The sequence below is a fragment of the Spermophilus citellus genome, assembly GCF_964194105.1.
Source record: "Spermophilus citellus genome assembly, chromosome: X".
NCBI classification, from domain to species: Eukaryota; Metazoa; Chordata; class Mammalia; order Rodentia; family Sciuridae; genus Spermophilus; species Spermophilus citellus.
This window is the reverse complement of record NC_138190.1, coordinates 20257055-20271463: the sequence shown is the minus strand read 5'-3', so window position 1 is coordinate 20271463 and position 14409 is coordinate 20257055. Positions and strand designations below refer to the sequence as shown.

Here is a 14409-nt window from a genome sequence, read left to right as displayed (position 1 = left end):
GTACATAGAAGTTAACTTTTGTTTGAAAGATTAATGGATCAAAGAAGAACAAAAAAAAATGAAATTTAAAAATGTATTAAAAAATAAAATAAAACTATAATACCAAAACTTGTGGGATACAGCAAAGACAGTACTAAGCAAGTGTATAGTAATCAATGTCCACATCAAGAAAAGGAGAAAGATCTCAACTAACATATAGCTGTGTCTCAGGGGCTTGAAAAACAAGAACAAACCATGCCCAAAATTAGTAGAAGGAAATAAATAAATGTGAAAATAAATGAAATAGCAACTAAAAATAAGACCAAGTGAGAATGAAACATGTTTATTTGAAAACACAAATAAAATAGAGACACTTATCTAGACTATGAAAATGAGAAAAAAGGAACATAATAAATCAGAGATGAAAAGGGAAACTTTATAACTCACACCACACATGTACAAAAGATAATGTTATGAACAACTATATGCCAATATATTTGATGACCTAAAAGAAATGGACAAATCCCTAGACACATACCTCTTAGCAAGACTGAATCATGAAGATATACAGAACTTGAGCAGACCAATAAGTGTAAGATTGACTCAATAATAAAATGCACCCCATCAAAGGGAAGCCCAAAACCAGATGTATTCAGTGCTAAATTCTGCCAAACACTTAATTAAAACTAATTATAATTCTCCTAAAATTATTCAAAAATATAAAAGAGGAAGAAATTATTCCAAACACATTCTGTGGAGGCCAGAATTAACCTGATACCAAAACCAGGTAAGTACACAAGAAAAAAAGGTATAAGCCAATACTATTGATAAACATACATGCAAAAATCCCCTCCAAAATACTAGCAAGCCAAATCCAATAGTATATAAAAATGATTATTCACCAGATGAGATTCATTTCAGGGATGGTTAAATATAGACAATTCAGTAAATGTGATGTGTCATAGCCACAGAATAAAGGACCAAAATCATATTGTTATCTCAATAGATACATAAAGGGCATTTAATAAAGTTCAGCATCCCTTCGTAATAAAAATTCTGAAAAAGTAGGTATAGAATAAATATATATCAATATAAGAAAGCCCATTTATAATAATCAAGCAGAAAACTTGAAAGCTTTCTAGGCTCTGGAAAAAGAGAAAGATGCTCACTTTGACCAATTTTACTCAACATGGCTCAGGAAGGCTTAGCCAGAACAATCATGCAAGAGAAAGACCACACTAGAATTAGAAAATAAATCAAGTTGGCACTCTTTGCAGATGACATGATCTTATATTTATAAAACCCCCAAAATACCCCAAAACAATACCAGAATAAATGAATTCAGCAAGTTGTAGGATATGAAATCAATTTACAATCAGGAGTGTTGCTATAAGCCAATAGTAAATTATCTGAAACAGAAATAAAATAAACAATCCCACTTATATAACATCTACAAAATACATAGGAATATATTTAAGCAAAGAGATGATAGATCTCTACAATGAAAATTAGACAAAAATTGAAAAGTATACAAAAAGTTGAAGATATCTCATATTCATGGATGGGAAGAATCAATATTGTTAGAATTAACAAACTACCCATAGTACTTACAGATTCAATGTAATCCCTATAAAAATACCAATAATATTCTTCAAAGAACTAGAAAAACAATTCTAAAATTTATATGGAACCACAGAAAAACCTGAATAGCAAAGTCATCTTCGGCAAAAAGAACAAAGCATAAGGCATTGCTCTACCTGACTTCAAAACTCACTATAAAGCTGTAGTAATTAGAGTGGTATGGTGTTCACATAAAAAAGACATATAGAAAAATTAAATGGAATATAGAACTTAGAAGTAAACCCATGTACCTCAAAATCAAGTGATTATTTTTTTGACAAAGGCTGTAAGAATACAATAGAGAAAGCATAGATTTCTTGTTTTCTTTTGGTTCACTAAACTTATTTTTAAAATCATAAAATGTTTCTTACAAAATAGTATTACATTCTGCACACTTCTCTGAACAGATGCCAGGGATATGTGGACTACTGTTACTTTCCTCCCTGTCCCATCCCACGAAATGTTTACAGTGAACACAAAGCCAGGTGTTCACAATAATTACATGGGGGGAGGATATTTTTAAACCACCAAAAATGAGCTAAAAATAAAATTCACTCATTCCGCTGATATTTCAAAATGTCAACGTTAGTTTTTGCATGCCCTTCCCCCACCAAGCCTGTTTGTAAGGAGCTAAAACATTATATCTGGAGAACAGCAAAGATCTCACTGCACCTCAAATGTAGAACACCTATGAAGCAGAGGAATGTTGGCTTTTTCAACAGAAGCAGATTTTAAAAAAAGATTTAGGACTCCTTCAATTCTTTACTATTTAAAAAATTTTTTTATAGTTGTAGATTGACAGAATGCCTTTATTTGTTTGGCTTTTTAGGCGGTGGTAAGGATCTAACCCAGTGTCTCACACATGCTAGGCAAGCACTCTGCCACTGAGCTATAACTCTAGCCCAATTCTTCACTAGTTTTAGAAAAACTTTCCATAATACTGCTTCACATTGTTTTGCAGCAAATACTTTGTATTCTGTATCTGGTCCTGTGTTCATGTGATGGTGATTATCTGATCTTTGGATCCTTCTAAAGGCTCATCAATTTTGATCAAGGTTCCCAACTCACGATGGATTTGCTTTATCAGCTGATACCCTCTGCCAATAATAGATTCAGCCAAATATTTGGTAATAGTTAGTTGTGTTGTAATAATAGGTCCACCAAGATCACCATATGAGCCACAATTCCCTGCATAGGAATAATAATATCCAGAGCCACTCTGTGATTCATAAACCATCTGCCATTCTAATGGAGTCTATGTATCACAGAGTCCCAAGTTTCATAAGCACTGAAACCAACGATGCCATCATAGAGGTCTCCAGGTCTTCCTCTTCTGTCATGGACCATTAGTTCTCCTCCTCTAGATGGTGGAGGAAGAAGATTCCGAGCTCTACTACCACCCCAGCCACCTCAACCAGGAGGAGGAAGTGGTGGTTTGTGACAAGGGCTTATATCATCATAATCTCTTCTAAAGGCATGGGAAGCCCTTCCATCATAAAAATTGGGATCATAAAGCTATGCACAGCCTTTGATGGGAGACTCAGATATAAGATCAAGCATGATCTTTATACACTCTACCACCCTATCAGGCTTTCCTCCAAAGAACAACTCTGTCAGTGGAATGAGGGCAGCATTCCTAAAAATGCTGGATTATTGTCTGAGTGTTCTCTCAAAGTTCTTTGATTTTAGCAGCTTTGACCCCAGTGATTCCTCCTGCCAGACTCTGATGAACAACAGTCTCAACTCACAGTCAAAGTAGCTTCCTTTATAGTATTGGTACTCTTCCAAGGTAGGTATAATTTTCTTCAGGAGTTCTCCAATTGTTTCCATATAAGCACTGATACTCAATATGCACCCAGGGCCACTGCTGTATGGGACTAAAACACCAGCATTGTAGTCAGACCAGAGAGCCTTAATATTCATACCTCCTTTCCCAATCACTGCCCCAGCAGTCTTTCTCTGAAGCAGAATTTGTAATTCAACCATCTCATTAGTGATTTTACATCTTTTAAATGCTTATTCCTCTTTCATATCTTCTGCAGAGCACTTACGGAATTCACCATTGGTGTTGGTGTTAGGGAAGTTTTCCTCTGGCTGTTCAGTTTCCATTTTTTTTTTTTTGTATTAAATGGATACACCAATCCAGATCGGACAGGAAATGGCAGCCCATGTAATGATGACTACATGCTACCCAGGATAGTTTTCAATAAATGTCACTGGGATAATTAGACATCCACATAACAAAAGAACAAAGCTATACTCCTATAGTTCATCAGTTACAAAACTCAAATCAAAATGGATTGAGGACTTAAATATAAGGCCTAAAACTTTGAAACTATTGGAAGAAAACACAGTGGAAACACTTCAGGATATTGGAAGGAGCTCTTGGGGGAATAAAACCCCAAAATACAGTGAATGAAAGCAAAATAGAATACACTCAATGCCATGAATTTTCCTCTTAGGACTGCCTTCATAGTGTTGCAGAGATTTTTATAGGTTGTGTTATTACTGTCATTTAACTCTAAGTATTTTTTTAAATTTCATCTCTGATTTTTTCTGCTATCCATTGGCTATTCAATAGTATATTATTTAATCTCCAGGTTTAGAACACCTTCTATGTTTTATTTTATCACTGATTTGTAATTTCATTATGATCTGATAAAATGCAAGGATTATCTCTATTTTTTTGTATTTGTGAACAGTTATTTGTGGCCTAGGCTGTAATCTATTTTAGAGAAGGATCTGTGTGCCACTGAGAAGAAAGTATATTCACTTATGGATGGATGAAATATTCTTTATATTTCTGTTAAGTCAAAATTTTTAATTGTATTTTTTTTTGTTCTGTAGTTTCTTTATTTAGTTTTTGTTTGGAAGATCTATTGAGTGGTGAGAGGGGTATGTTAAAGTCACCCAGTATTATTGTGTTGTGGTCTATTTGATTCTTGAAATTGTAAAGGGTTTGTTTGATGTATGCAGGTGCTCCATTATTTGAGGCATAAATATTTAAGATTGTTATGTCTTATTGATGTATTGTTCCCTTAACCAGTATGAAATGGTCTTCTTGATCCCTTCTGATTGATCTTTTGCTTGAAGTCCACTTCAAGAAAATACAAGTGAGGATAGGGACCCATGCTTTTGAAAGTTCTCACCATAAAAATATAATAAATATTTGAGGAGATAAATATCTCTAACTTGATTTAAACATTATGCACTGTATATATCTATGGAAATATACCCCATTAATATGTACACTCTTTGTTTTATGTGCCAGTTAAAAATAGATTATAAAAATTTATTTAAAAATATAAGTGAACATGGGGTTGGGGTTGTGGCTCAGTGTAGAGTGCTTGCCTAGCATGTGTGAGGCACTGGGTTTGATTCTCAATATCACATATAAACTAGTAAATGAAAGAAAGTCCATCAATAACTAACAAAAATTTTTTAAAAATGTAAGTGAATATATTGAAGTGTAAAAGTGATCAAAATATATGCATGCATTAATATGCCACAATGATTCCCAATATTCTGTATAATTTATATGTAACAAGAAATAATTATTTAAAAAAATAGAAGTCAATTTCCAAACATTTATTGAGGATGAACCATGTAAAATTCAATGATAATAAGAATAACAAAACATAAATCCTACCTTCCAGGAAGTCATAATTTAGTTGTGGACTTAGCCAAATACATGAGAATTTCTGTAAATCCTCTACTTTATAAAAATGAAAGGTAATAGGATTGTTATAAAGCTATATTTAAACAAGTACCAAGTGTGTGATATATTTTCAAAAGCACAGGTTCAGCTTGATATAGTGGCATATGCCTCAAATCCCAGAGTCTTGAGAGGTTGAGTCAAGATAGCATGTTCAAGGGGCCACTTCGGCAACTTAGTGAGACCATGTGTCAAAATAAAAATAAAGGTCTGAGGGTGTAGCTCAGTTGTAAAGTGCCTTTGGATTCAATCCTCAAAACAAAGTACAACACACCCTAAAGATTCAGAAGAATGGTAAAACACTGGTTCTGGTGTTGCCTGAGGTGGTATCATGAAATAGTGAGGAATGACACAATGGCAAGGGGAAAAATTCTATACGGGGAAGAAAATAAAAATCTAAGGAACTTGGATGAGTTTCTTCTTAGAAAATCTTAGATTTTTTTCTTTACATACATGGCATAAATCCTGCATAAACATTGAAACATTAGTGTGATTATTAATTTTGGATGATTATATTCCTTTTCATATGTATTAACCAGCTTATCTGTAGTGACATAGCAATACATTTTTAAATTTTTAATTATGCTGTCGACATAAAAAAATCAGAAAGCATAGAGAGCAGATGTGTATTCCACGGGATCTAAAGATTAATCTATCCTCCATTGCACCCACTTAGTTTCAGGCAGGAAGAAACACTTGCTAATGAGTCAGATGATTACCAGCTTTGAGTTTATTTAGAGGAATTCCATGTGTGAGGGTGGTCTTGGAGTGAGTACACTCAGAGATGGAAATGTGAATGTCACCCTTTCAACATTAAAATAAAGACATGCTGACAGCACTTCGCAAGACTGAGGTTCATCAATTGTTACTGTTTTAAAGTGCAGCTTCAATCTAGATGCTCTCCTAACAGGGACTAATCTTATAGGTGTTGTTCAGCTGCCCACACAGCAGAGGTATATACTATAAAAAGCCAAAATTGAAATAATTCCATGTATTGGAAAGTCTATGACAGGAATTCTACTGCCATCAAGAGCATATTTTCTTCATAGCAGGTTAAATGTATCTCTAATTCAATTTATGAAATGCTAAATCTTTGTTGAAGAAATAGCCATACCAGCTCCCCAAAGCACTATGAAATACTCTCTCTGCACCAAATTGCAATTTATTTCACAATAACTATTTGATTTTAGACATAAAATGAGCAATTCACTATAACAATTGATGCTATTAATCATTAATTTGCTATGAGTGTTAGGATACACACAAAGTAATCATCTGCCACAAAAATAAAGAAAATCTTTCTTCATTTGATTTCAGATTGTAACATTTGCTTGGCTATTTTGTTTTAATAAACAAAATACTTCACAATAACTGCAAGTTAATGAGTGTGTTTACAAATATGTTTTAAAGTATTTTTCAACTCTTATGTTAAAATGCTATTTTCTGTATTTTCTCCAAATTGTCATCTTATATCCATTTAGAAAATCTGATGACTTCAATAATGTTAAGAATACTTGATAATCTAAAAGGTATTTAAATCTCCATTTCACTCAGCATGTAATTATAGCCAATCTTAGGTAATACTCTTATGCATCCACAGTGGGAAAAAATAATTAACCTTCCCAAGAATGAATCTAACATGTCCTCGGATAACAGCTTTACTTGGGTCCTATATCCTTAAAGATAACATCACAGTTTATAGTTCAGTTCTCCATGCTTCTTACTTTTAGGCGATTCTAAGCAATATTTACAGATGTTAACATTTGTTTGAGGATATTAAGACTTTTTTTGAGGTTAGTGACTATGCCTCTCTTATAATGGTACAAATTATCAAATCTATTAATGAAAAAAGAGCTGCTTAATATTATTGTTATTGTCAAAACCTTTAAGTAAGAATATGCTCCAGGGCTGGGGTTGTGGCTCAGTGGTAGAGCGCTCACCTGGTATGTGTGAAGCCCTGGGTTTGATCCTTAACACCACATAAAAATAAATAAATAAAATGAAGGTATTGTGTCCAACTACATATATATATATATATATATATATATATATATATATATATATATATATATATAAAAGAATATACTATAGTAGAAAGAATGGGCACTGAAATTCAGATACCTGAATTCTAATCCTATTTGTCTTCAGAAAATAACTAACTTTTAACTAACTTCTTTGGGTCTGTTCTTTCATTACTAAAGCAGTGACTTTAACTTCAATTTCATGGTTATTGAAAGAATTAAATATTTGCCTATCACATATTTGGTACATTAAAACTAATTAACTGCTAGTATTTGCCCTGACCCCACCAAAATTATGTCAATCACATGTCCCTAAGAGACAATGAAAGCAATATTCAATGTTAGATAATACTGAGTATGTGGGAAAATAGTTATTTTTACAGGCATGGATTCAGTGTTATATGCCATCCATCCCCCCACTCTTGAAATTTGCACATGAACTTCTACACCACTAGAAGGCATGATGCTCCAATTATAGACAATACTATCATAGTCCAATTATAGGTAAGACTAATAATAATTAAAAGTACGATTTGGATCGGAAGAAGACAGATATTGAAGCCAAAATCTAAAACTGGATAGCATGAGAGTAAAGAAATAACAGAGAAAGAAGGACATTAGTGCAATGCCTAAACCAGGATTTTAAGTATGGGGTTTAGCAATTTGAAGAACATCTGGAAAAAGCATAGCCAATAGACAGTGAATATAAGTATCTGCAATTCAGAAATAAATCCTAGATTTTATGTATACATTAGAAATTCAACAGCATTTAGGAACCAGTTGAAGTCAGGTGTATGGGTATGATTATTCTGAAAGTATACATAGGGTGAGAAGAGGCAATGTCTCAAGATGGAATCTTACCTCAGGGACACTTGTATATAAGAAGAGAGAGGGGGGTGCGGGGAGAAGAGAAGAGAAGAGAAGAGAGGGGGGAGAGGGGAGAGGGGGGAGGGGAGAGAGGGAGACCAACCCACATTGGGAATTAAAATAATTGGCAGATATTAAAAAAAAACACAAGTAGTCTCACAGAAATTTGGGAGAGAACTTTAACGGGAAACTAGTATAGAAAAGTGATTTGGATTTAATAATTTGTTGGTTATTTTGTAAGAAAAGTGAGAATAATAGCTACATTTCTCTTGGTGAGGAATGAATTAGTAATTGAGAAATTCTAAAGACAGTATTTTTTACAAAGCTTGATTGAGAAGGAAAAGAATTATTAAATTTTGCTCGTGTTTATCCTTTTTTTAAATAAAAATATTCAGTCAAAGTCTCTATAGTTAACATATTCTCACCCACCATTACTAACCTGATTATCAAGATGTTCTCTCCTGGGCTGGGGAATATGCTCAGTTGGTAGAGTGCTTCTCTCACATACACAAGACCCTGGGTTCAATCCCCAGCACCGCACACACACATACATAAATGCTGTCCACTGCCAACCTTCTTAAGACCAAATGCAGTCAGGTGTGGTGGTGCATGCCTTTAATTTCAGTGGTTTGGGAGACTGAGGCAGGAGAAACACATGTTTTCAGTTAGCTGAAGCAACTCAACTAGACTCTGTCTCAAAATTTAAAAGAAATAAATAAAAAGGGCTGGGGATGTAGCTCTGTTTATTATATAGCAGCCCTGGGTTTAATCTCCAGAACCAAAATAATAATAATAATAATAATAATAATAATAATAATAATAATCTCCAGAACCAAAATAATAATAATAATAATAATAACAACAACAACAACAATAGCAACAATAATGAATGCAATGTGGTATTTTTATTCATATGTGAATAAACTTATTCCAATATATTGTTTTGGGCACTTTTAAAGAAAAACACTGGTGCATTCCAGTGACAACATTCTAATGGATGAACTAGTAGATATTTTAACAGCTTAGGCAGTAACTTAAGGAACAATGTTCATTGTAGAGAACTCAATCATATGGAGTTAGAGAAGATGATGCTAAGTGAAGTTAGCCAATCTCCCCCCCCAAAAAAAAAAAAAAAAAACAAATGCCGAATGTTTTCTTTGATATAAGGAGGCTGATTCATAGTGGGAGAGGGAGCATGGAAGGAATAGACAAACTCTAGATAGGGCAGAGGGGAGGGAGTGGAAGGAATGGGGTATGGGGTTAGAAACGATGGTGGAATTGTGAAGGACATTAGTATCCAAAGTGCATGTATAAAGACACAAATTGGTGTGAATATACTTTGTATACAACCAGAGATATGAAAAATTGTGCTCTTCTTATATAATAAGAATTATAATGCATTCTGCTGTCATATATAAATAAAAAATAATTTAAAAATTTTAAAAAGAGAACTCAATCATAACTTTATAGAACATACATAAACCAGGTTTAGGATACCAACAAAGGATGCATGTTAAAAATTGACTTAAGTCAGGCACAGTGGCACACGCCTGTAATCCCAGTGGCTCAGAGGCTGAGGCAGCAGGATTGCAAGTGCAAAGCCAGCCTCAGCAATTTAATGAGTCCCTAAACAACATGGCAAGAACTTGTCTCTGAATTAAAAAATAAATAAATAAAAGAATAGGCTGGAGATGTGGTTCAGTGGTTAAGTCTCCTTGGGTTCAATCTCTGGTAGAAAGAAAGAAAGTGGGTGGGGCAGGGGAGGAAGGGAACTGACTTAAACATGGATAAATGGTATCTGGATTTGCATTAGGGATCTATACCATGAGTCAGATTCTGCCTTCAGGTTAATAATATGTGAGATGGGAAGAACTTGCATGATTGTGATAATACCAGAAATGATTTTGGTAGAATATAAAAATGCATGGTACATAAATGGGCAATAAGTGATGACGAATTTTATATAACATTTATATTTCTGTTTCTTTAAATATTTTTTGTTTTAGTTGTAGATGGACACAATAACTTTATTTTATTTATATATTTTTATGTGGTGCTGAGGATTGAACCCAGTGCCTTGCATGTGCTAGGTGAGCACTCTATCACTGAGCTACAGCCCCAGCCCAGTATTTCTGTTTCTTAATAAGGATATTTCTTGACCCAGATTTTGCACAGACAAATCGTTTCAATGATAACTGAAAATATTTAATATTTTTAGAAAAATGTATAAATTTCAAGTCTACTAATATCATTTTGTTGTAAATTACTGATATTTCTCAATTATTTCAAGAACCCTCCTGTTCTGTCTTCAACACAACCCATTTTTTCACAGGTAACTCTGGTTCAACTTGCAGGGAATTTTTCACCTAATCAAGTATTGACATAGAAAATGTATTCCTGTCCTAACCCTAGCAATAAACAGCCGACACAAAGAGGTTCAATATTTGTGCACCAAGTGTTATACAGATGATTTGTGATGACACAAAAGTGTAGTTTTCATCTTTCTGAAAGCATTTCCTTGGCTTTCTGCTGAAAGAAGGGAAAAATCTGCCATCACTCCTTTCTATTTAGACACCTGAATTTCATTGAGAAGGAGATTTGGTGACAGAGTGACATGATTACCTGCTACCTAGTGTATTTGCTGAGCAGGGAGGCTATCAAGGCAGGTTTAGGGACAGGCAAGTATATAAGAAATGAGAAGTGATTTCATGCCTTTGATATTGGTTTATTCTCTTTATCAAAATTATATTATAAAAAAGACATACTGCTTTTATATGCATCTTTTACATAGTCATATTTTAACCCCCAATTAACTGAAGTCTCCCTAGTTTTTCCTAATGCCAAACCAGCTGGCTTTTGAACATAAGGCAGGCTTGATGCCAAATCCTGGAGTATCTGGCACCTACAGGTATAATGACCTGCCTGTGGCCGCAGGTCACCTACATCTACCAGGCAGGAGTGACAATTTGATTTTTATATCTCTTGTCATTACAGTGAAGCACACTCTCAGTACTCATGGCATCCATTTCCTGTCACTGGGAGAGGAAATCAGTGACGTTTTTTTCTTTAAACTGTGTCAGTTTACTTGCCAATGAACACAGGTTTTTCTGAAGCAGTTAATAACCTCCAAGTACATGGATAGGACAAATTCCTTCAAAACAGGAACGTAATTTTCTGCCGAAGTTGTTGAATTAGTGCTGCCTTAGACCAGAAGAAACTTTGAATGCAGGCCAATTGAGAAAGGAAGACTTAGAGCATAAGTACAGAGAGCTCATTATATAAAACAGATTACATGTATTAGATGCACAAAACAGCAAGTTCTACCAGGTTCATACAGATCTCTCTACCAACAAATATGTACATTCTTCAGTTTTCTCTAAGAAATAGATTAAAGTGGATTACCCATTCCAGTGAAATGTTCTCAGCAGCCCAGACTATGGGGGGAAAAAACGGACAGCAAAATGCAACCATTCATCAATGACAGCCACCACTGTGCTACTTTAGCATCTTTGGAAGCCAGCAGCTAAAATGGCAGTCCACACAGAACTCACATATCCATAACCAGCTCCCACCTACACAGTAAAACCAGGACACATTTTCTTCTTGGCTCATCATTTTCTACTGCTAAAATAATTTTGTTGAAAGAGGAACATTTTTCATCAATGTTCCTGATCTCCTACAACTTAAAACAGAGATATTGAATAAATCAAACACCAAAGTAGCATTTTTAACTTGAATTATTTTACTCTTTGAAAAATGGAAACATTGTTTCATATGAAACAGATCTAAACTGGTAAGCACTAAATAAGTTATCTATCTGTATATTTGCTATTCAGGGGAATATATTTCAATTATTTCTTCATTAACAAGCAAATCTTAGAGCAAAAATCTTAAGACATATGTATTTTGCCTTTGAATGACTACATAATTGCTATGCTTAGTAATTGAGGGTATTAATATAATAACATAATCTACAAAGTCATTCTGCTTCTTCCAAATATAATTGCTCCTAGAACACAGTTAAAAGGGCACCAGTCTCAGCATAAGAAAGACATTCCATGTTTAACACACAGACAGTCTGGTATGAAGGAAGACAAATGTCTATCTAATCTCTCCATTTTGACCGATGAGGTATATGCAGTTTGTGTATCTTTTTCTGTTTCTGTATGTGTTCACTACTTTATATATTGTGTAACTTAGCTCCCTGAAGATAACTTAAACAGATACAACTCAGGCCCTGTAGAGTGACCTAATGCCTTGGGAATAGGCATCAGGCCAGGCTGACAGATGGATATCAGTTTGACATGAAATATGCTAGGTTATGCATCATGTTAGAGCATCAACAGCCAAATTCTATGCTGAAACCACTCACAGGGAAGCCTGTGAATGCTTGCATGTGTTTATACATGGAGAGATTTTCCAAATAGGCTATCACAGCATTATCTTAAATAGTTGATTTATAATTACATGTAGTTGTTCTTGTTTGTTGATTTGTTAGATTTTTAATTGATGCATTAACCCATACCCAGGAGGAAATGAGTTTTACACTCCTGAAACTCAGGGAAGAGAATCAGAAACTGCATCCAAAAGACTTCTGTCCTCCTGTTTAAGCCTCTTGCCAAAGCAGGAAAACAGTTGCTCAAGAAGGTTTCTTGAAGATGCTGAAACTTGCTAAGGAATTACTAAATACATTTTACCCCCATCTTATACTTGATTAAATCTGCTCTACAAACTAAATGAAAATAAAGTATCACCTTCTTTGATTATCACTAAATAGTTCACAAATTAACACTAAACTGCAAATGAGGGGATAATGTGTCTTTTTGAGAAAAACAGATGCTTTTTTGTTCTAAAGTTTATGTGATAACAGGGTGGAACAGTTAATGTACAACGCATGCCATCTGCTGACTAATGCAGAGTATTTGCAAAGGCAAATACCTCCAATAACTGCATTTGGCAAATGATGATCTGACTTAATACAACTACTTTTGAGCTACAAATTGGATCTTGCCAATTTTTTAAAACTATTAGCCATGATTTGTCACGTGATCTATTAGAAAAAATAACGAAAATTAAAAGTTCTGAGGTCATATTCCATGGGAAATTTTCATATGCCTCTCAGAGATACAACAAATAAATAAAGAACAAATTTGCTTCTCCTTTCATCCATATCAGTTGAAGGAACAAATATATTTCTTAAAATCCCATAGTAATGATAAGCAGAGTAAGAACCCCATAGTAGCCCTCAATTTCCAAACTGTACTTATGAATTTGAATTAAATATAAGTCATGTATTTGAAGAAATGTTATTTATGTCTTTGTTCAGTCACAGCAGGCAACTAAGATGATTTTTTAAAGATTGTGTACAATTTATATTCAGTAGAAACAGTTCAAAGAAATGATAAAATTTATCAATCTCTTTTAATAATTTAATAGTTAAATCAGTACCACTAAATGTAAATCCATTTAACCATGCAAAGCATAATTGCAGGTAGTAATTTTATGGACATAATAATTTCTATCATTAAAAATAAATAGAAGGGCTGGGGTGGTGGCTCAGTGGTAGAGTGCTTGTCTAGCATGTGTGGGGCACTGGGTTCAATTCTCAGCACCACATATAAATAAATAAAAATAAACATCCATTAACAACTAAAAAATATTAAAATAAATAAATAAATAGTATAACAGAATATAAATTTTATTTTTTCTAACCTAAAATTTGACCTATAATGATAGCTTCCAAGTTACTTTCACAGACATTTCACACTTTGAATTTTCATATTCAAATATAATTTTTTAATGTTGTGGAAACTATTACCAACTTTATTTGATAAGTACATATGTTAATAGACTCTAATCTCACCACCTCTGTATAAGTAGTTTTTTCATTGACGTTGTGAATTCCCTTTTTGAGGCTCATGAGGAAAGCATAAAGCAGGCAGAAGCATAAAATAATATGTCCTGAAATAAAATAATCTCACTTCATGAGCAATTAAACACCCTTTATCCTTAGGGCACTTCTTAGTTCTCACAGTGCAGAATAGTTAGACCTCAGGAAAGTCTCACTATTAATCACTTGAGGAGTAAGAATGAGAAAAACACTTTTAGCCTTCTTGAGTGGCTGAAAATTGAGGAAAGAATTCCCAGAAAACAGAGTCAAAGAGTGGGGCACTCAAAAATATGCAGAGAGAATGCATTAAAATATTT

At 33.9% G+C, this 14409-nt stretch overlaps 1 pseudogene across 1 annotated transcript; it reads right to left on the bottom strand.

The window, feature by feature from the left end:
- Nucleotides 1–2518: 2518 nt before the first annotated feature.
- On the bottom strand, nucleotides 2519–3708 carry LOC308639922 (heterogeneous nuclear ribonucleoprotein K-like; annotated as a pseudogene). The gene has a single exon. The product of its transcript is annotated as a heterogeneous nuclear ribonucleoprotein K-like (transcript).
- Between the last annotated feature and the right edge of the window lie 10701 nt (nucleotides 3709–14409).